This window comes from Heterodontus francisci, unplaced genomic scaffold (assembly GCF_036365525.1).
Source record: "Heterodontus francisci isolate sHetFra1 unplaced genomic scaffold, sHetFra1.hap1 HAP1_SCAFFOLD_51_2, whole genome shotgun sequence".
Classification (NCBI taxonomy): Eukaryota; Metazoa; Chordata; class Chondrichthyes; order Heterodontiformes; family Heterodontidae; genus Heterodontus; species Heterodontus francisci.
The window spans coordinates 5,176,164-5,197,361 of NW_027141369.1; the positions used below are offsets into that span (position 1 = coordinate 5,176,164).

The window sequence follows — 21,198 nt, forward strand, 5'->3', positions numbered from 1 at the left end:
CGAAATAAATGATTTGGATGTGGGGATTAAATGTAATATTTCCAAGTTTGCAGATGACACAAAGCTAGGTGAAGTGTGAGCTGTGAGAAGGATGCAGAGAGGCTTCCAGGGAACCTGGAGAGGCTAAGTGAATGGGAAAGAACATGGCAGATGGAATATAATGTGAATAAGTGTGAATAAGTGCAGTTGGCTGCCATGTGACCAGATTTGCCACAGGTGCGGCAAACTCTGGGCTGCCCAGCGTAGACCAAGAAGCCTCGATACCGGAAACCCCTCCACTTCCACTTTGGTGGAATAAACAGAAAGACAGAGTATTTCTTAAATGGTGAGAGGTTGGGAAGTGTTGATGTCCAAAGGGACCTGGGTGTCCTTGTTCATGAGACACTAAAAGCTCTTGTGCAGGTGCAGCAATCAATTAGGAAGGAAAATGGTATGTTGGCCTTCACACGAGGGGTCTTGAGTACGGGAGTAAAGATGTCTTGTTGCAATTGTATAGAGCCATGGTGAAACCGCGCTGGAGTATTGTGTATAGTTTGGTCTCCTCATCTAAGGAAGGATATACTTGCCATAGAGGGAGTGAAACAGAGGGTCACCAGACTAATCCCTGGGATGGTGGGACTGAAACTGGGCCTGTATTCCTTAAAGTTTCGAAGAATGAGAGGTGATCTCATTGAAACTGATAAAATTCTTACAGGGTGTGACAGTGTGGATGTAGATAGGATGTTTGCCCTGGTTGGTGAGTCTAAAATCAGGGGACCAAGTCTCAGAATTAGGAGTAGGCCATTTAAAACTGGGATAGGGTTGAATTTCTACACTCAGACGGTGGTGAATCATTGGAATTCTCTATCCCAGAGAGCTGTGGCAGTTCAATCATTGAGCATGTTCAAGACAGAAATTGTTAGAAATCTTGATACTCATGACATCAAGGGATATGGGGATAGCACGGGAAAGGGGCAGATAGAGGTAGATGATCAGCCATGATCATCAGGCTCGATGGGCTGAATGGCCTACTCCTATGTTCCTCTTTTCCTAAGAGAGTTGGCGCCAGCGCGCAGCCCTGCTTTACCCCACTGCTGATCTTGAAAGTGTCTGATGTTGCTCCATTGTAACTGATGGAACTGTGCATGCTCTCGTGGAAAGAAGAGATGATGCCCAAGAGTTCAGGAGGGCAGCCGAGTTTCCATCGCAGTTTGAAGAGTCAGTCTCTGCTGACAAGATCAAAGGCCTTGGTGATGTCGTTCAAAATATGTGTGGCTCTGTGGCGCAATGGATAGCGTGTTGGACTTGTAAATAATGATAAAGCAGGCATTCAAATGTTGTGGATTCAAATCCCACCAGAGTCGGATTTTGGACCAGAGACAGAAGAGCACAACGGAACAGAGTAAACAAGTGTGTCAAAAGCACCGACTCAGAGACAGAGCGAGAGAGAGAGGAGCACGGCAGGAGCGGAGCAGGAGTAAAAAAATCAAGCTGTGACATCACAGGCAAGCAGGTAGTTGATTGGTTTGGAAAAAGCTGCATGTTTGATGAGTATCTGGTAAGTGATTAAGGTCCATTTTAGTCCTAATGTTTAAAATAGTAAACAAACTAGTAGTAAGCTTAATAAAATATACAATAAAATAAACAACTGAATAAAATAATTAAGTAGTTAATTGAAACACGTTAAGGGTGACAGGACAGGTGATGTGTCACAGCTGCAGCATGTGGGAGCTCCTGGATGCCAGTGTGATCCAGAGCAAACACATCTGCAGCAAGTGTAGTATCTGTTCTTATCAGTGCTTATTTGATTGAGAAGAGACCATGATCATTGCCTTTTGATCCTGGGGGAACTTTGAGTAAAATGGCTATAACCAATTTTCGAGTTTCGGGCCAGGGAGTGCGCAACACTGTTCGGGTGGTCGTGAAGGACAAGGAAGGAGATGCACCGGTCGATCGCACCTTCTTCATCAAGAAATTTCTCTTCGATTGCTGCGGATTTCAAGCGACGGACGTCTTCTGCCTGCAGGATTTACCCAGCAGTGGATACTTCGACGTGACGTTCCGGAACGTGGCGGGATGCATCAAGTTTCTGAAGGCGTTCAAGGTGAAAGGGGACCGGGCGCCACTGTCGATCCTCACAGCGGAGCCGCTCTTCACGCTTCCGTCACAACGGTACCGGGTGGTGACGATTCACCTCTGCAACCACCATGTTCCGGTGGTGGATGTACTCACCTTTCTCGCCAGGTACGTCGAGGTGGCCGGCAGCAGCACTGATGTCAAGGACCCCTTTGGGATCTGGACCAGCAAGCGGCAGGTCAAGGTGACCTTGAAGGTAGATCCCAGTGGAGCCATCATCCACCCTCCCTCCAGCTTCGCTATCGGGGGAAGTTGAGGCTTCTTGGTCTACGCTGGGCAGCCCAGAGTTTGCCGCACCTGTGGCAAATCTGGTCACATGGCAGCCAACTGCAGCACGGTTGTTTGCAAGAACTTCAAGGAGGAAGGCCATCAGACCAAGGACTGTAAGCAGACTAAGTGTTGCAACTTGTGCGGTGCGGCAGGCCATCTCTACAAGACCTGCCCCAAACGTTGCCTCAGCTATGCTCAGGCGGCAAGGTCCAAGGAAAGGCCGGGAGAAGGTTCGACGAAGGCGTCCGCTGTTCGAAAGGAGACCAGCAACCTTCTCCGCAGCGAGGAACTTCAACCTGAGAAGGAAGGGGAGGCAGCTGAAACCAACGACCCAGCACCTATCCAGCGCCCGGAAACCCCTCCTCCACAGACAGAATCAATGGAGGAGGAGGCAGCAGATGGACAAACAGGTCAGTGGCAAGTGGTCCAGAGGAAAACCACAAAGAAAAAACATCCCAAAGCCACCACCCAAACCAGTGGCAAGAGGAGGCTCTCTTCTGAATCAGACTGCAACAACTCCTCTTCACTGGACGGGGAAATGCTGGAGCGACAGCCCCTTCAAAAGAGGTGGCAGAACTCCGAGATGGATGATAGAGCATCCCAGCCCCCGGGCACTGGAAGCTGTGATGGGCCCGGCGTGCCCCAACCCCAATGCCCCACACGTAACGACGTGGCCAACGCATCTCAGCTCCGGGACACCGGGAGCAAAGACACGTCTGGCGCACCTGAGCTCCGGGAGACCGGGAGCTGTGATGTTTTCGAGGAGGAACAGATGGAAGCAGCTGAGGACAACCCAATCCTCTCTGCCTACAAGACCCCCCCCCCAATGTCACCCGAGCGGCACAAACACTGCATGAAAAATCAGGAGGGGTTTCTGAGCCCAACCAACGTGAAACTGCTTGCGCACACGATGGGTATGCAGGAACATCCCGAAGGGGAAGGACTGGGACTAGCGAGGACAAATGGTATGGGAAGCAACAACTAATTTTTAGTAAAAAATGGGTGTACGAATTGCTTCCATTAATGTGCGTCACATTAAATCTACTACGCGATGTGTTTCAACCTTGGATTACCTTGCCAAGGTCAAAGCTGACCTACTGTTTCTGCAGGAGTGTGGAATACCACACCTCAGCACCTACAGGCAGTGGTCGCGATGGTGGTCCCATGGGCCATCGATCTGGTCGGGGGGTAATGACTGCCGTTCCTCCGGCCTGGGTATTCTGCTGCGGGGAGGTAACTTCACCATCTCCGAAGTTAAGGAGGTGGTGGGCGGCCGCCTCCTCGTAGCAGACGTGATGTACAACAACGCTCCGCTCCGGTTGATCAACGTGTACGCCCCGGTACAACGCAGCGAGCGGCTGACCGTCTTCCAGCAGCTCCCACTGCTGCTGGCGACGTCCAGGCCGGTCATCCTAGCGGTGACTTCAACTGCATCATCGATGCGGCTGGACGATCCGGCAGTGACGACAGCAAACTGGACGCTACGTCCAGATTCCTAATAGAAACAGTTAAAGATGCCAAACTGCACGACGTCTTCAGCAAACCTGCAGACGGAGCGCAGCGCAGATACACATGGTCAAGATTGGACGGGTCTGCCCGTTCCAGGATTGACCTCCTGTTTGTGTCCCGTGCTGTCACAGTCGGATCCACCGACGTCAAGCCGGTGTTCTTCTCCGACCACTGCCTCTTTTTTTTTTTTTAGAATTAGAATATTACAGCGCAGTACAGGCCCTTCGGCCCTCGATGTTGCGCCGTTCATCTGACCTACACTATTCCATTTACATCCATATGTCTATCCAATGACCACTTAAATGCCCTTAAAGTTGGCGAGTCTACTACTGTTGCAGGCAGGGCGTTCCACGCCCCTACTACTCTCTGCGTAAAGAAACTACCTCTGACATCTGTCCTATATCTTTCACCCCTCAACTTAAAGCTATGTCCCCTCGTGTTTGCCATCCTCATCCGAGGAAAAAGACTCTCACTATCCACCCTATCTAACCCTCTGATTATCTTGTATGTCTCTATTAAGTCACCTCTCCTCCTCCTTCTCTCTAACGAAAACAACCCCAAGTCCCTCAGCCTTTCCTCGTAAGACCTTCCTTCCATACCAGGCAACATCCTAGTAAATCTCCTCTGCACACTTTCCAAAGCTTCCACATCCTTCCTATAATGCGGTGACCAGAACTGCACGCAATACTCCAGGTGCGGCCTCACCAGAGTTTTGTACAGCTGCATCATGACCCCGTGGCTCTGAAACTCGATCCCCCTACTAATAAAGGCTAACACACCATATGCCTTCTTAACAGCCCTATTAACCTGGGTAGCAACTTTCAGGGATTTATGTACCTGGATTAACAAGATCTCTCTGCACATCTACACGACCAAGAATCTTCCCATTAGCCCAGTACTCTGCATTGCTGTTACTCCTTCCAAAGTGAATCACCTCACACTTCTCCGCATTAAACTCCATTTGCCATCTCTCAGCCCAGCTCTGCAGCCTATCTATGTCCCTCTGTACCCTACACCACCCTTCGACACTATCCACAACTCCACCGACCTTCGTGTCATCCGCAAATTTACTAACCCACCCCTTCTACACCCTCATCCAGGTCGTTTATAAAAATGACAAACAGCAGTGGCCCCAAAACAGAACCTTGCGGTACACCACTAGGAACTAAACTCCAGGATGAGCATTTGCCATCAACCACCACCCTCTGTCTTCTTTCAGCTAGCCAATTTCTGATCCAAAGCTCTAAATCACCTTCAACTCCATACTTGCGTATTTTCTGCAATAGCCTACCGTGGGGAACCTTATCAAACGCCTTACTGAAATCCATATACACCACATCCACGGCTTTACCCTCATCCACCTGTTTGGTCACCTTCTCGAAAAACTCAATAAGGTTTGTGAGGCACGACCTACCTTTCACAAAACCGTGCTGACTATCGCAAATGAACTTATTCTTTTCAAGATGATTATAAATCCTGTCTCTTATAACCTTTTCCAACATTTTACCCACAACCGAAGTAAGGCTCACAGGTCTATAATTACCAGGGCTGTCTCTACTCCCCTTCTTGAACAAGGGGACAACATTTGCTATCCTCCAGTCCTCCGGCACTACTCCTGTCGACAATGACGACTTAAAGATCAACAACAACGGCTCTGCAATCTCCTCCCTGGCTTCCCAGAGAATCCTAGGATAAATCCCATCTGGCCCAGGGGACTTATCTATTTTCACTCTTTCCAAAATTGCTAACACCTCCTCCTTGTGAATCTCAATCCCATCTAGCCTAGTAGGCTGTATCTCAGTAATCTCCTCGGCAACATTTTCTTTCTCTACTGTAAATACTGATGAAAAATATTCATTTAACGCTTCACCTATCTCCTCTGATTCCGCACACAACTTCCCACTACTATCCTTGATTGGCCCTGTTCTAACTCTTATCATTCGTTTATTCCTGATATACCTATAGAAAGCCTTAGGGTTTTCTTTGATCCTATCCGCCAATGACTTCTCGTGTCCTCTCCTTGCTCTTCTTAGCCCTCCCTTTAGATCCTTCCTGGCTAGCTTGTAACTCTCAAGCGCCCTAACTGAGCCTTCACGTCTCATCCTAACATAAGCCGCCCTCTTCCTCTTGACAAGCGCTTCAACTTCTTGAGTAAACCACGGCTCACTTGCTCGACAACTTCCTCCCTGCCTGACAGGTACATACTTATCAAGGACACGCATTAGCTGCTCCTTGAATAAGCTCCACATTTCGTTTGTGCCCATCCCCTGCAGTTTCCTTCCCCATCCTACACATCCTAAATCTTGCCTAATCGCGTCATAATTTCCTTTCCCCCAGCTATAATTCTTGCCCTGCGGTATATACCTGTCCCTGCCCATCGCTAAGGTAAACCTAACCGAATTGTGATCACTATCGCCAAAGTGCTCACCTACATCTAAATCAAACACCTGGCCGGGTTCATTACCCAGTACCAAATCCAATGTGGCATCGCCCCTGGTTGGCCTGTCCACATACTGTGTCAGAAAACCCTCCTGCACACACTGGACAAAAACAGACCCATCTAAAGTACTCGAACTATAGTATTTCCAGTCAATATTTGGAAAGTTAAAGTCCCCCATAACCACTACCCTGTTACTCTCGCTCCTGTCGAGAATCATCTTCGCTATCCTTTCCTCTACATCTCTGGAACTATTCGGAGGTCTATAGAAAACTCCCAACAGGGTGACCTCTCCTCTCCTGTTTCTAACCTCGGCCCAGACTACCTCAGTAGACGAGTCCTCAAACGTCCTTTCTGCCGCTGTAATACTTTCCTTGATTAACAATGCCACACCCCCCCACTCTTTTACCCTCTTCTCTGTTCTTTCTGAAACATCTGGCCGACTGTCACTTGCAGGACGACCAGCGGGTTGGCAGAGGGACGTGGAAGCTCAATGCGACACTGCTGACCCCAGAGAACGTTGAGGAACTCAAAAGGGATTACAAAGGTTGGAGGACCGTGAAACCCCTCTTTGAGTCTCCAGTTCACTGGTGGGAAGCGATTAAGGAGAACATCAAGAGGTTCTTCATCCACAAAGGTGTTCAGAAGGGGAGAGAGAGACAGAGGGAAGTGTCCCGACTCCAGAAAATTATGCAAAATCTACTCCGGTTGCAGTCAATGGGGGTCGAGTTCAAGGAGGACCTCCAAGAGGTGAAGAGCCAGCAGGCCTCGTTGTTTGTCAAGGAGGCCTCCAAGATCATCTTCCGGTCCAGAGTCCGCTCCATCGAGCAGGATGAGACGTGCTCGCGTTACTTCTTCCAAAAGGTACACAGAGGGAGCTCTGTTATCAGCAGCCTGAAGGAAGAAGATGGCTCGGTAACGTCTTCGCAGTCCGATTTACTAAGGATCAGCAAATCCTTTTATGCTGGGCTGTATGACGCGAAGCCCACAGACAGCAGAGCCTCCCAGTCCTTCCTGTCATCTATCACAGAGGTCTTAGATGACAGCAGGAGGGAGAGACTGGACAAGCCGCTAACTCTGGACGAGCTGACAAAGGCCGTCGAGTCTTTCGAGACGAGTAAAACTCCCGGGAGCGACGGCTTACCGGTCGAGTTGTACTCGGCCCTGTGGGACTGGGTCGGCCCGGACCTGCTGGAAGTATACGAGAGTATGCTCCTGGCCGGCAGCATGTCAGAATCCATGAGAAAAAGCATCATCACCCTCATTTACAAGCAGAAGGGGGAGAGGGCAGAAATCAGAAATTGGCGGCCCATCTCACTGCTTAATGTTGTTTACAAGATTCTGTCCAAAGTCATAGCCAGTCGAGTCAAGTCTGCTCTGGAGTTGGTGATTCACCCCGATCAGACCTGTACTGTACCCGGCAGGAAGATCTCTGATAGTCTCCCGCTACTCAAGGATACGATCGCCTACGTACGGGACAGGAGGGTGGACACCTGCCTCATCAGCCTGGACCAGGAGAAGGCTTTTGACAGGATATCGCACACCTACATGATGGACGTGCTTTCCAAAAATGGATTTGGGGAGAGAATCTGCAATTGGATCCAACTGCTCTGCACAAACATCAGTAGCGCAGTCTCAATCAACGGGTGGGAATCTGAAAGTTTCCCGATCAAATCTGGAGTCAGACAGGGCTGCCCTCTGTCCCCGGTCTTGTTTGTTTGCTGTATTGAACCCTTTGCTGAGTATATTAGGAAGGATGCGAGCATAAGAGGGGTGACAATCCCAGGCAGCGGAGGCACTCAGGTCAAAACCTCCCGGTACATGGATGACGTCGCCGTTTTCTGCTCGGATCCGCTGTCCGTGCGCAGACTGATGACTATCTGCGACCAGTTCGAACTGGCCTCGGGAGCCAAAGTTAACCACGGCAAGAGCGAGGCCATGTTCTTTGGCAACTGGGCTGACCGATCCTTTGTCCCCTTCACCGTCAGGTCAGACTACCTGAAGGTGCTGGGGATATGGTTCGGAAGGGCCGGGGCGTGCACCAAAACATGGGAGGAGCGAGTAGCCAAGGTACGACAAAAGTTGGGCATGTGGGGGCAGCGATCTCTCTCCATTGTGGGTAAGAACCTGGTCATCGGGTGCGAGGCGCTCACGTTGTTGGTCTACGTGGCGCAGGTCTGGCCCGTACCCCACTCCTGCGCCGTGGCAGTCACCCGAGCCATTTTCTGCTTCATCTGGGGATCTAAAATGGACCGGGTCCGGAGGGACACGATGTTCAAATCTCTGGACAAGGGCGGGAAAAATGTACCCAACGTGGCCCTCATCCTGATGACCACCTTCGTGTGTGGCTGCATCAAACTGTGTGTAGATCCCCAGTACGCAAACTCCAAGTGTCACTACGTGCAGAGGTTCTATCTGTCCCCGGTGTTGCGAAGGATGGGCCCGGTCACATTGCCGCGGAACGCTCCATGCAGTTGGGCGGTGCCGTACCACCTATCCTTCGTGGAGCAGTTTCTGCGGGAAAACACCTTTGACCACCGGTCCATCAGGCAGTGGTCTGCACGGAAAGTCCTCAAGGCCCGACGGGAAAAGGAAACGGTGGATCATGTCGGATGGTTCCCCGAGCAGACCGTCAAAGTCATTTGGTGGAATGCCTCATCACCAGAACTTTCAAACAAGCACCAAGACGTAGCTTGGCTGGTGGTGAGAAGGGCCCTCCCCGTCAGATCCTTCACGCACACCCGAAGTCTCGCCCCCTCTGCACAGTGCCCTCGCATTGGCTGTGGTGGGGAAGAGACGGTCGCCCACCTCCTCCTGGAATGTGCCTTTGCAAAGCAGGTGTGGAAAGAGATGCAGTGGTTTTTGTCAAGGTTCATCCCAAGCAGCTCTGTAACACAGGAGTCTGTGCTCGACGGGCTGTTCCCAGGGACGCACACCGAGACAAACATCAACTGCTGCTGGAGGACTATCAATTCGGTGAAAGACGCCCTTTGGTCTGCCCGAAACTTGCTGGTCTTCCAGCGCAAAGAGTTGTCCACCACCGAATGTTGCAGACTGGCACATTCCAAGGTCCAGGACTACGTGCTGAAGGACGCACTAAAGCTTGGGGCAGCCGCAGCAAAGGCTCAATGGGGAAAGACCACAGTGTAAGGTTCCCCCACCAAGCTGGACTGAGGGGCTGGATCCATGGGAAACCCCTCGAACTGTATCGTTAATATTCTCAATTGCTGTAAATGTAAAACTGTAATTGACATGACAATTGTGAAACGGAAGGGTTGGGAAGAAACTCATGACAGTATTGAAGGAAACTGATCTCCCTTGAAATGTTTGTATTTTTTGATGCTGTTTTAAACTGTTTGGCAATGTAATTGTTACAGGTTTTTATGAATAAAGTATATTTTGGAAATAAAAAAAAAAGTTTGCGGCTCAAAGAGTGAGAAAAAAGGAATGTAGTGGCAGTAGGGGACAGTATAGTAAGGCGATTGACACTGTTCTCTGCAGCAAAGAGCAAGAGTCCAGACGGCTGTGTTGCCTGCCGGTGCCAGGATTCAGGACGTCTGCTCAGGGCTGGAGAGAAACATACAATGGGAGGGGGAGGATCCAGTCGTCGTGGTCCATGTCGGTACCAATGACATAGGCAGGACAAGGTTAGTGGTTCTGCAAAGTCAGTATGAGGAACTAGGCAGCAAATTAAGTAGCAGAACCTCAAAGTTAATCATCTCTGGATTATTACCTGAGCCATGTGCAAATTGGCATAGGACAAATAAGATTAGAGAAATTAATGCGTGGCTCAAAGACTGGTGTGGTAGTAGTGGGTTCTGGTTCGTGGGACATTGGCACCAGTACTGGGGAAAGTGGTGGCTGTACCGTTGGGATGGTCTACACCTGAACCGTGCTGGTGCCGGTGTTCTAGCGAGCCACATAACGAGGGAAGTAGAGACAGTTTTCAACTGAATAGTGGGGGCAAGGGATCAAATTTGGGAAGATATGGTGAATCAAGGAGGAGAGACAAGGCAAGAGAGAAAGGTATAAATATGGGAAATGATAAACAGACTGTGACAGGAAGGGACAGAGCAGACAAATCTCAGAGTAAATCAACAGATAAGGCTGGAGGTTACAAAAATAATAAAAGGACAAAACTAAATGCTCTGTATCTGAATGCATGGAGCATTCGAAACAAAACAGATGAACTGGGAGCACAAATGGAATAAATAAGTGCGATCTGATAGTCATTACAGAGACCTGGCTGCAGGGCGTCATCGATTGGGATGTTAATATTGGAGGTTCCATGGCATTTAGGAAGGACAGGAAGCTTGGAAAAGGTGGTGGGGTAACTCTGTTAATTAATGATGGTATTAGCGCCAGAAAGGCCGAGAGGGGGGTTTTGACGACTGGGCAACTCTCAACCTCCATAAATTTGCCCAGGCATGCGCCATGGAGAGGTCACTCCATAGTTGCCTCACAGCGACTAAAACAACACGGAAGGCAGCAGTTACGGGTTATAAGTCCAGATAAATTGGCGTAGAAACTGGGCGCCACGGGTTGCCTTTGTCGGTGGGAGAGGTCATTGCACCTCACTGGACAGCTACCGCCCGCCTCAAACCGGGCAGCCCCCGGTCAATAAGGTTCTGTCCCGCCACAGTCTGCCTGCTTCAATGGGTGCTTGGAGCTCAGGGTCATTGCCCGAAAGGTGGACTGATACACCGCACCAAACAACATGAAAAAAGGAAAGAAGGTACCAGCCCTTCGCTTTGCAAGCTGGAACGTCAGAACTATGTGTCCTGGCCTGTCGGAAGACCTTACACAAATCAACGATTCTCGGAAGACCGCCATCATTAACAACGAGCTCAGTAGATTCAATGTGGACATTGCAGCACTTCAGGAGACTCGCCTCCCCGCGAGTGGCTCTCTAGCAGAGCAAGACTACACCTTCTTCTGGCAGGGCAGGGATCCTGAAGAACCAAGACAGCATGGAGTGGGCTTCGCCATCAGAAACCCCTTGCTCAGCATGATAGAGCCTCCCTCAAATGGCTCGGAACGCATACTGTCCATCCGACTGCTCACCACCTCTGGTCCAGTACACCTGCTCAGCATCTATGCTCCAACACTCTGCTCCGCACCTGAAGCTAAAGACCAGTTCTATGAACAACTCCATAACATCATTAGCAGCATCCCCAACACCGAACACCTATTCCTGCTGGGGGACTTTAATGCCAGGGTTGGGGCCGACCATGACTCATGGCCCTCCTGCCTTGGGCGCTATGGCGTTGGAAGGATGAATGAGAACGGGCAGAGACTGCTTGAGTTGTGTACCTATCATAACCTCTGCATCACCAACTCGTTCTTTCACACTAAACCCTGTCACCAGGTTTCATGGAGGCACCCAAGATCACGTCGTTGGCACCAGCTAGACCTCATTGTCACAAGGCGAGCCGCCTGAAAGTGTTCAAATCACACGCAGCTTCCACAGTGCGGACTGCGACACCGACCACTCCCTGGTGTGCAGCAAGGTTAGACTCAGACCAAAGAAGTTGCATCATTCCAAGCAGAAGGGCCACCCGCGCATCAACACGAGCAGAATTTCTCACCCACAGCTGTTACAAAAATTTCTAAATTCACTTGTAACAGCCCTTCAAAACACTCCCACAGGGGATGCTGAGACCAAGTGGGCCCACATCAGAGACGCCATCTATGAGTCAGCTTTGACCACCTACGGCAAAAGTGCGAAGAGAAATGCAGACTGGTTTCAATCTCATAATGAAGAGCTGGAACCTGTCATAGCCGCTAAGCACATTGCACTTTTGAACTACAAGAAAGCCCCCAGCGATTTAACATCCGCAGCACTTAAAGCAGCCAGAAGTACTGCACAAAGAACAGCTAGGCGTTGCGCAAACGATAACTGGCAACACCTATGCAGCCATATTCAGCTGGCCTCAGACACCGGAAACATCAGAGGAATGTATGATGGCATGAAGAGAGCTCTTGGGCCAACCATCAAGAAGATCCCCCCCCCTCAAATCTAAATCGGGGGACATAATCACTGACCAACGCAAACAGATGGACCGCTGGGTTGAGCACTACCTAGAACTGTACTCCAGGGAGAATGCTGTCACTGAGACTGCCCTCAATGCAGCCCAGCCTCTACCAGTCATGGATGAGCTGGACATACAGCCAACCAAATCGGAACTCAGTGATGCCATTGATTCCCTAGCCAGCGGAAAAGCCCCTGGGAAGGACAGCATTACCCCTGAAATAATCAAGAGTGCCAAGCCTGCTATACTCTCAGCACTACATGAACTGCTATGCCTGTGCTGGGACGAGGGAGCAGTACCCCAGGACATGCGCGATGCCAACATCATCACCCTCTATAAAAACAAAGGTGACCGCGGTGACTGCAACAACTACCGTGGAATCTCATGCTCAGCATAGTGGGGAAAGTCTTTGCTCGAGTCGCTCTGAACAGGCTCCAGAAGCTGGCCGAGCGCGTCTACCCTGAGGCACAGTGTGGCTTTCGTGCAGAGAGATCGACTATTGACATGCTGTTCTCCCTTCGTCAGATGCAGGAGAAATGCCATGAACAACAGATGCCCCTCTACATTGCTTTCATTGATCTCAGCAAAGCCTTTGACCTCGTCAGCAGACGTGGTCTCTTCAGACTACTAGAAAAGATCGGATGTCCACCAAAGCTACTAAGTATCATCACCTCATTCCATGACAATATGAAAGGCACAATTCAACATGGTGGCTCCTCATCAGAGCCCTTTCCTATCCTGAGTGGTGTGAAACAGGGCTGTGTTCTCGCACCCACACTTTTTGGGATTTTCTTCTCCCTGCTGCTTTCACATGCGTTCAAATCCTCTGAAGAAGGAATTTTCCTCCACACAAGATCAGGGGGCAGGTTGTTCAACCTTGCCCGTCTAAGAGCGAAGTCCAAAGTACGGAAAGTCCTCATCAGAGAACTCCTCTTTGCTGACGATGCTGCTTTAACATCTCACACTGAAGAATGCCTGCAGAGTCTCATCGACAGGTTTGCGTCTGCCTGCAATGAATTTGGCCTAACCATCAGCCTCAAGAAAACGAACATCATGGGGCAGGATGTCAGAAATGCTCCATCCATCAATATTGGCGACCACGCTCTGGAAGTGGTTCAAGAGTTCACCTACCTAGGCTCAACTATCACCAGTAACCTGTCTCTAGATGCAGAAATCAACAAGCGCATGGGTAAGGCTTCCACTGCTATGTCCAGACTGGCCAAGAGAGTGTGGGAAAATGGCGCACTGACACGGAACACAAAAGTCCGAGTGTATCAGGCCTGTGTCCTCAGTACCTTGCTCTATGGCAGCAAGGCCTGGACAACGTATGCCAGCCAAGAGCGACGTCTCAATTCATTCCATCTTCGCTGCCTTCGGAGAATACTTGGCATCAGGTGGCAGGACTATATCTCCAACACAGAAGTCCTTGAAGCGGCCAACACCCCCAGCTTATACACACTACTGAGTCAGCGGCGCTTGAGATGGCTTGGCCATGTGAGCCGCATGGAAGATGGCAGGATCCCCAAAGACACATTGTACAGCGAGCTCGCCACTGGTATCAGACCCACCGGCCGTCCATGTCTCCGTTATAAAGACGTCTGCAAACGCGACATGAAATCGTGTGACATTGATCACAAGTCGTGGGAGTCAGTTGCCAGCATTCGCCAGAGCTGGCGGGCAGCCATAAAGACAGCGCTAAATTGTGGCGAGTCGAAGAGACTTAGTAGTTGGCAGGAAAAAAGACAGAGGCGCAAGGGGAGAGCCAACTGTGCAACAGCCCCAACAAACAAATTTCTCTGCAGCACCTGTGGAAGAGCCTGTCACTCCAGAATTGGCCTTTATAGCCACTCCAGGCGCAGCTTCACAAACCACTGACCACCTCCAGGCGCGTATCCATTGTCTCTCGAGATAAGGAGGCCCAAAAGAAGTAGCGCAATAGAGAGGGATGACCTAAGTTCAGGAGATCACGATGTAGAAGCAGTTTGAGTTGAGATGAGAAATAATACAGGCAAGAAGTCACTTGTGGGAGTGGTGTACAGGCCACCTAACATTAACCACACTGCAGGATGGGGTATAAAAAAAGAAACAATGGCAGCTTGTCAGAAAGGTACAGCAATAATTATGGTGGATTTTGATATCCATATAGACTGGAAAATTCTGATGGGCAGAGGTAGCCTAGATGAGGAGTCCACAGAATGTTTTTGGGATAATTTCTTGGAAAAATAAGTTCTGGAGCCAACCTGAGAGCAGGCTATACAAGACCTGACATTGTGCAATGAGATAGGATTAATTAATGACCTCATAGTTAAGGTGCCCCTAGGTAGTAGCGATCATAACAAGTTTGAATTTTACATTCAGTTTGAGGGAGAGAAGAGTGGGTCCCAGACTAGTATTTTAAACTTAAATAAGTGCAATTATAAGGGCATGAAAGCAGAGCTAGCTAAAGTGAACTGGCAAATTAGGTTAAGGGATAGGTCAATCGAGATGCAGTGGCAGACATTTAAGGAAAATTTCAGAATACACAGAATAGATACATTTCAACGAGAAAGAAAAATTCCAAAGGTGGGACTCACCATCCATGTTTAATGAAAACAGTTAAAGATACTATCAAACTTAAAGAAAATGCCTATAATTGTGCAAAGGTGGGAGGCAGGTCAGAAGATTGGACAGAATATAAAAAACAGCAAAGAATGACTAAAAGATTGATAAGGAAGGTAAAATTAGAGTACGAGAGAAAGCTAGCAAGAAATATAAAGACAACTAGTAAGAGTTTGGATAGATATTTTAAAAAGAAAAGAGTTAACAAAGTGAGTGTTGGTCCTATGGAAAGTGTGTCTGGGGAATTAATAATGGATAATTAAGAGATGGCAGATGAATTGAACAGATACTTTGGATTGGTCTTCACTATTGAGGATACAAATAACATCCCAGTATTAGCTGCAAGTCAGGAAATGGAAGGGAGGGAGGAACTCAAGAAAATTACAATCACCAGGGAAGTGGTACTAAACAAATTGTTGGAGCTGCGGGCTGACAAGTCGCCAGGTCCTGAAGTGGCTAGTGAGATAGTTGATGCGCTGGTTTAATTTTCCAAAATTCCCTCGCTTCGGGAAGGTTCTGTTAGATTGGAAAGTAGCGAATGTAATTCATTTATTCAAAAAGGGAGGGAGACAGAAAGCAGGAAACGACAGGCCGGTTAGCTTAACATCTGTCTTAGGGAAAATGTTAGGAGCGATTACTGAAGATGTTATTGCAGGGCATTTAGAAAACATTAAGGTAACCAGGCAGAGTCAACATGGTTTTGTGAAAGGGAAATCATGTTTAACCAATTTATTGGAGTTCTTTGAGGGAGTTACATGTGCTGTGGATAAAGGGGAACCGGTGGATGTATTGTACTTCGATTTCCAGAAGGATAAGGTGACATATCAAAGGTTATTGCAGAAAATAAAAGCTCATGGTGTCAGGGGTAACATATTGGCATGGATAGAAGATTGGCTAGCGAACAGGAAACAGAGAGTCAGCATAAATGGGTCATTTTCTGGTTGGCAAGAAGTAACGAGTGGTCCACAGGGATCTGTGCTGGGGCCTCAACCTTCTACAATTCTCGAAATGACTTTGATGAAGCGACCAAAAGTATGGTTGCTAAATTTGCTGATGACAAAGATAGGTCGGAAAGTAGGTTGTGAAGAGGACATAACGGGGCTACAATGGGATATAGATAGGTTAAGTGACTGGGCAAAGACCTGGCAAATGGAGTATAATGTGGGAAAGTGGGAAATTGTCCACTTTGGCAGGAAGAATAAAAAAGCATATTATCTAAATGGTGAGAGATTGCAGAGATCTGAGATGCAGAGGGATCTGGGTGTCCTAGTGCACGAATCGCAAAAGGTTAGTCTGCAGATACAGCACGTAATTAGGAAAGCTAATAGGTTGTTATCATTTATCGCCAGGGGAATTGAATACAATAGTAGGGAGGTTATGCTTCAGCTATATAGGGCATTGGTGAGACCTCTTCTGCAATACTGAGTACAGTACTGGTCTCCTTATTTATGGAAGGATGTAAATACATTGGAGGTAGTACAGAGAAAGTTTACTAGACTAATACATGGAATGGGTGGGCTGTCTTACGAGGAAAGATTGGACAGGCTAGGTTCGTATCCACTAGAGTTTAGAAGAGAAAGAGGCGACATGATTGAAACATACAAGATCCTGAGGGGTTTTGACAGGGTGGATGTGGAAAGGATGTTTCCCCTTGTGGGAGAATCTAGAGCTAGGGGTCACTGTTTAAAAATAAGGGGTCACCCATTTAAGACAGAGATGAGGAGCAATTTTTCCCCTCAGAGGGTCGTGAGTCCTTGGAATTTTCTTCCTCAAAAGGCGGTGGAAGCAGAGTCTTTGAATATTTTTAAGGGAGAGATGGATGGATTCTTTATCTGCAAGGGGGTGGAAGGTTATCGGAGGTAGATGGAAATGTAGAGTAATCAGTTCAGCCATGAGCTTATTGAATGGTGAAGCAGGCTCGAAGGGACGAGTGGCCCACTCCTGCTCCTAATTCGTATGTTCATATGTAAAGACAATGTAGAGTGGTCTGTACTGTTCACAGTACTTCTCCTGTAACTGCCGAAGTGAGATAATCATGTCGACTGTCGATCTACCAGCTCTGAAGCTGCACTGAGACTCAGGATAGATGTGTGATGCCAGGGTCTGCAATCTGGTCAGAGCAATGCGAGCAAAGACCTTCCCAACAATACTTAGCAAGGAGATGCCTCGCTATTTGCTGCAGTCACTGCGATTCCCCCTTATTGTTGTACAAGGTGACAATGTTTGCATCACGCATGTTTTGAGGTGCAGATCTTTCCTTCCAACAGAGACACAGAAGTTCATGGAGATGCTGCAGTAGAGCCGCTTTTCCACTTTTGATGATTCCAGGTGGAATACCATCATTTCCCGGGGCTTTACCACTGGCAAGATGGTCAATGGCTTTGTTGAGCTCCACTATGGTGGGGTCACTGTCCAGCTCCTCCATGACAGGGAAGTCTGGAATGGCACTGAGAGCCACTTCAATGACAATATTCTCCGTTATGTAGAGTTTAAGGTAATGCTCCACTCACCTTTCCATCTGCTTGTTAACAGATGATTCCACTTTGACACCGCACTGAGACCTTGAGCATTGTTGTCTGAAAGAGCCTGATCGAGGATGTTGAGGAACTCCTGGGTCCTTTCTGGATCAGTGGTTCGTCAAGTGTTGATCTGAGGACGACGTTCTTCTTGGATGGATGTGGCTTCCTTGGCTGAAGCCTGACCTTGTTACACACCAGGGAGTGGTCAGTGTCACAGTCAGCGATGTGATAGCTGTGAGTGATGAGGACACTGCTGAGGGTGGTATGTCTGGTGATGATAAGGTCTAGCTGGTGCCAGTGGTGTGATCTCAGATGTCTCCAGGACACCCTGTGGCACAGCTTGACCTGGAAGTAGCTGTTCATCACACAGAATCCATGGTGACAGCATAGCTCCAGCAACCTCTGTCCATTTTCATTCATCTTGCCGATCCCCTGGTGCTCTATGCTCGTTGGCCAAGCTGTAGTCAGTACCCAAGCTTGCGTTGAAGTCTCCTAGAAGGTACAGTCCCTCAGTGCTGGGAATTCTACTGATGGCAGTATCAAGTGTCACATAGAATTGATCCTTGACATCTGGGGTGGAGGTGAGTGTCGGGACATAGATGCACATGAGATTAACTGGGCCCACGCTTGTTGACAAGTGAAGAGTAAGAAGTCTCTCTGAGCCTACTGTGGGTTGTTCACTCATCTCAAGTGGCGTGTTTTTTACTGTGAAAACCACTCCATGCTCACGAGTTGCCTCTTGGGCTTTCCCCTGCCAGAAGAAGGTGTAGTGTTTCTCTTTGACGGATCCACTTTGAACGAGTCTAGTTTCTTGCAGCTCAGCAATGTCCACATTGAGCCTTGTGAGTTCCTCGTCGATCACAGCTGTCTTGTGTGTGTCATCAACCTGCAGAAGGGTGTCAGTAAGGCCAGGACACATGGTCCTTACATTCCAGCTTGTGATGCAAAGGACTGGTGTCTTCTTTGTTGAGCTTGTTTTTCTTGGTGCATTGATTATCGATCCGCCTGTTGAGAGATGACTATCTAAGCTCCAAGCACCCATTGAAGCAAGCAGGTCGTGGCTTCACAGCACCTACCTGACTGGGGGCTGCCCAGCTTGGAGTGGGTGGTAGCTATCCAATGAGATGCGATGATCTCTTCAACTGTCAGAAGTAACCCCTTGTGCTCATACTCTGCACCAATTGAGTGAGAGCTTATAATCGGTAACCCTTTCTTCCCGTGTTGTGCTAATGTTTAAGCACAAATAGTGTCCTCTACACGGCACATTAGTGCTGAACACAAAATGGCTCCTTTGGTCATGTGTTAATTATAAAATGGCTTTCTTGACCTTGTTAGTTATTACAATGGATACATTATAAAAATGGTCAAATTAAACTAAGATCGAACTCCCCAAGCTTACCTGCATCCTCCAGTCCTCTGGCAACATTCCCATATTTAAGGAGGATTGAAAGATTGTGGTTCGAGTCTCTGATATTTCCACCCTTACTTCCCTCAGCAACCCAGGATGCAGCCCATTCAAACTGGGTGACTTTTCTACTGTGAGTGCTGCCAACCTTGTAATTGTCTCCTCTTTATCTATTTTCATCCTGTCCAATTTCTTCACTTCCTCCTCCTTTACTGTGACATTTGCAGCATCCGCTTATTTTGTGATACTTAATTAGTGCCTCAGCCAAACCCTCTGCCTCCATAGGATCTCCTAATTGACCCACCCTTTCATTGACTGTCCATATGTTGGTAAAAGACTTCAGTGTTCCCAGTTATGTGACCTGCTAATCTTTTCTCATACATTCTCTTGCTGATCTCATTTCCTTTTTCAGCTCTCCTCTGTACTTTCTGTATTCTGCTTGTTTCTCTACTGCATATGAATCCTCACATGATTTCGATATGAATGATTTTTGAACTATTTTGTTGAAGGATTGAATTTTGTAAATTTCTCCCTAGCTCCCCTCATGGTCAGGCAGAAAGTTTAACTGCTGTGTTTTCAAACAGCAACAGCTTTATTTGAAAAGCCATTGGGACAGGATTCAGGGTTTTAATCCAGTCACAAATCTGGTTCTCATGTCTTGTGGCTCCAGCTGTCACATGACCTGTCAGAGGATGACCTCATCATTGGCCCAGTCATGGAGCTGTGGGTTGATGTTTAAATTGTTGCAAAATAATTTTCCAGAAGGACAATCATAATGAATCGATATATAAAAGGTAGATTTTGTGAATTTGCGCTCCCAGTGGAAATCCCTGCAGAGTCTGCTGGTTTTCATATCCCCAATTCCCCACAGGAAGCTCTGTGTCGGAATCTGTATTCATTATATCAATATTATACAGAATCATTTCATGGGAGACCCCAGTGTGAATTGTAGACAGGTGGTTCAGTTTTAACTTTCAAATTAACACAGAAGCAAAATACTGAAGATGCTGTAAATCTGAAATAAAAACAGAAAATGCTGGAAATACTCAGCAGGTGTGGCAGCATCTGTGGAGAGAGAAACAGAGTTAACGTTTGTGGTCTGTGACCTTTCATCAGAACTGGGCTGAAATTGTCTGAGGGCCAAGTGGCCTCTTTCTGTGCCTTCACTTTCTATGAGTCTAAGATTCTATGAGATTGTGGAATCAATTTCAGGGTCGATGACATTGCACTCTGTAAGGATAGGAAGATGGAGATTATTAAGTACAGTGCAAGAATATAGATGCTTTTACATTATTTTAATCAAAATTGATTCAAACTTTGTGTTCACGAATCCTATCTTTTGATCACAATGACACTGATAACAATGGAAAAAGCAAGACTTGCATTTCACCACCACAGGACATTGCAAAGCCTTTTACAGCCAATGAAGGACTTTCCAAGTGTAGTCACTGTAGTCATGTAGGAAACATGGTGGCCAATGTGCGCACAGCAAGCTCCCAGAAACAACAACGTGATAAAAACGAGATAATCTGTTTTGAAGTGATGTTGATTCAGGGTTAAACAATGACCAACATCCCAGAAATAATTCCCCTTCTATTCTCTGAAATAGTGCCATGGAACCTTTAACATCCACGTGAGAGGGCAGAGGGATCCTCAGTTTTCTGTCTCACCTGAAAAACAGCATTTCTGATAGTGCAGCACTGCCTTAGTACGGTACTGGAGTGTCAGCCATTTTTAAAGGGCTGTTAGTCCTTTTGGAAAATATTTAAAGGAAGATTAAATTAAATGAAATAAATACATTGCTTTTGCCTCTCTCCCATCCCCCCAATAACAGTTAAATTAATTATTTGCCCTTCCCTCCCAAAACCTACCTTTACCATCTGACCTTCCGCCCAAAACTGCACAAACTGTAAACTATAACCCTTCCCACCATCCCCTACACCCATGACATTAATTTGACTCCGTCCCCCCACCTCTACACTGAGAAACTTACCTTCTCCCCCCTCCCCACCAGTGTTGCACCTCATTTGCCCGGGTGGGGCTCCGAAGGCACGGCAGTGCCGGCCACTGGGCTGAAGATCGCAGCGGAACATCAGGAAGTGATGGGATAATAATTAATGCAGGTTTGTGGTCCCGTTGCCGAGCGGTGGAGGTCCCCCACAAGGCCTCGCCGTCGCCGGCAATATCGAGCCAGGCCCTGCCGGCGTTGAGGTCCGTTCCGGGTCTCATCCGGGGCCATCTTCAGGCGGCCCCCACCCCAGCCCCACCACAGACCTCGACGTCGAGGGCTCTATAGAATCCAGCCCATTGTTT

General features: G+C 48.2%; 1 non-coding gene across 1 annotated transcript; it reads left to right on the plus strand.

Annotated features, from left to right (window-relative positions):
- Positions 1-1,252: 1,252 nt before the first annotated feature.
- trnat-ugu (transfer RNA threonine (anticodon UGU)) lies at positions 1,253-1,343 on the plus strand. The gene is given in 2 exon segments: positions 1,253-1,289; positions 1,308-1,343. It is a non-coding gene; the product is annotated as a tRNA-Thr (tRNA).
- Positions 1,344-21,198: the final 19,855 nt, after the last annotated feature.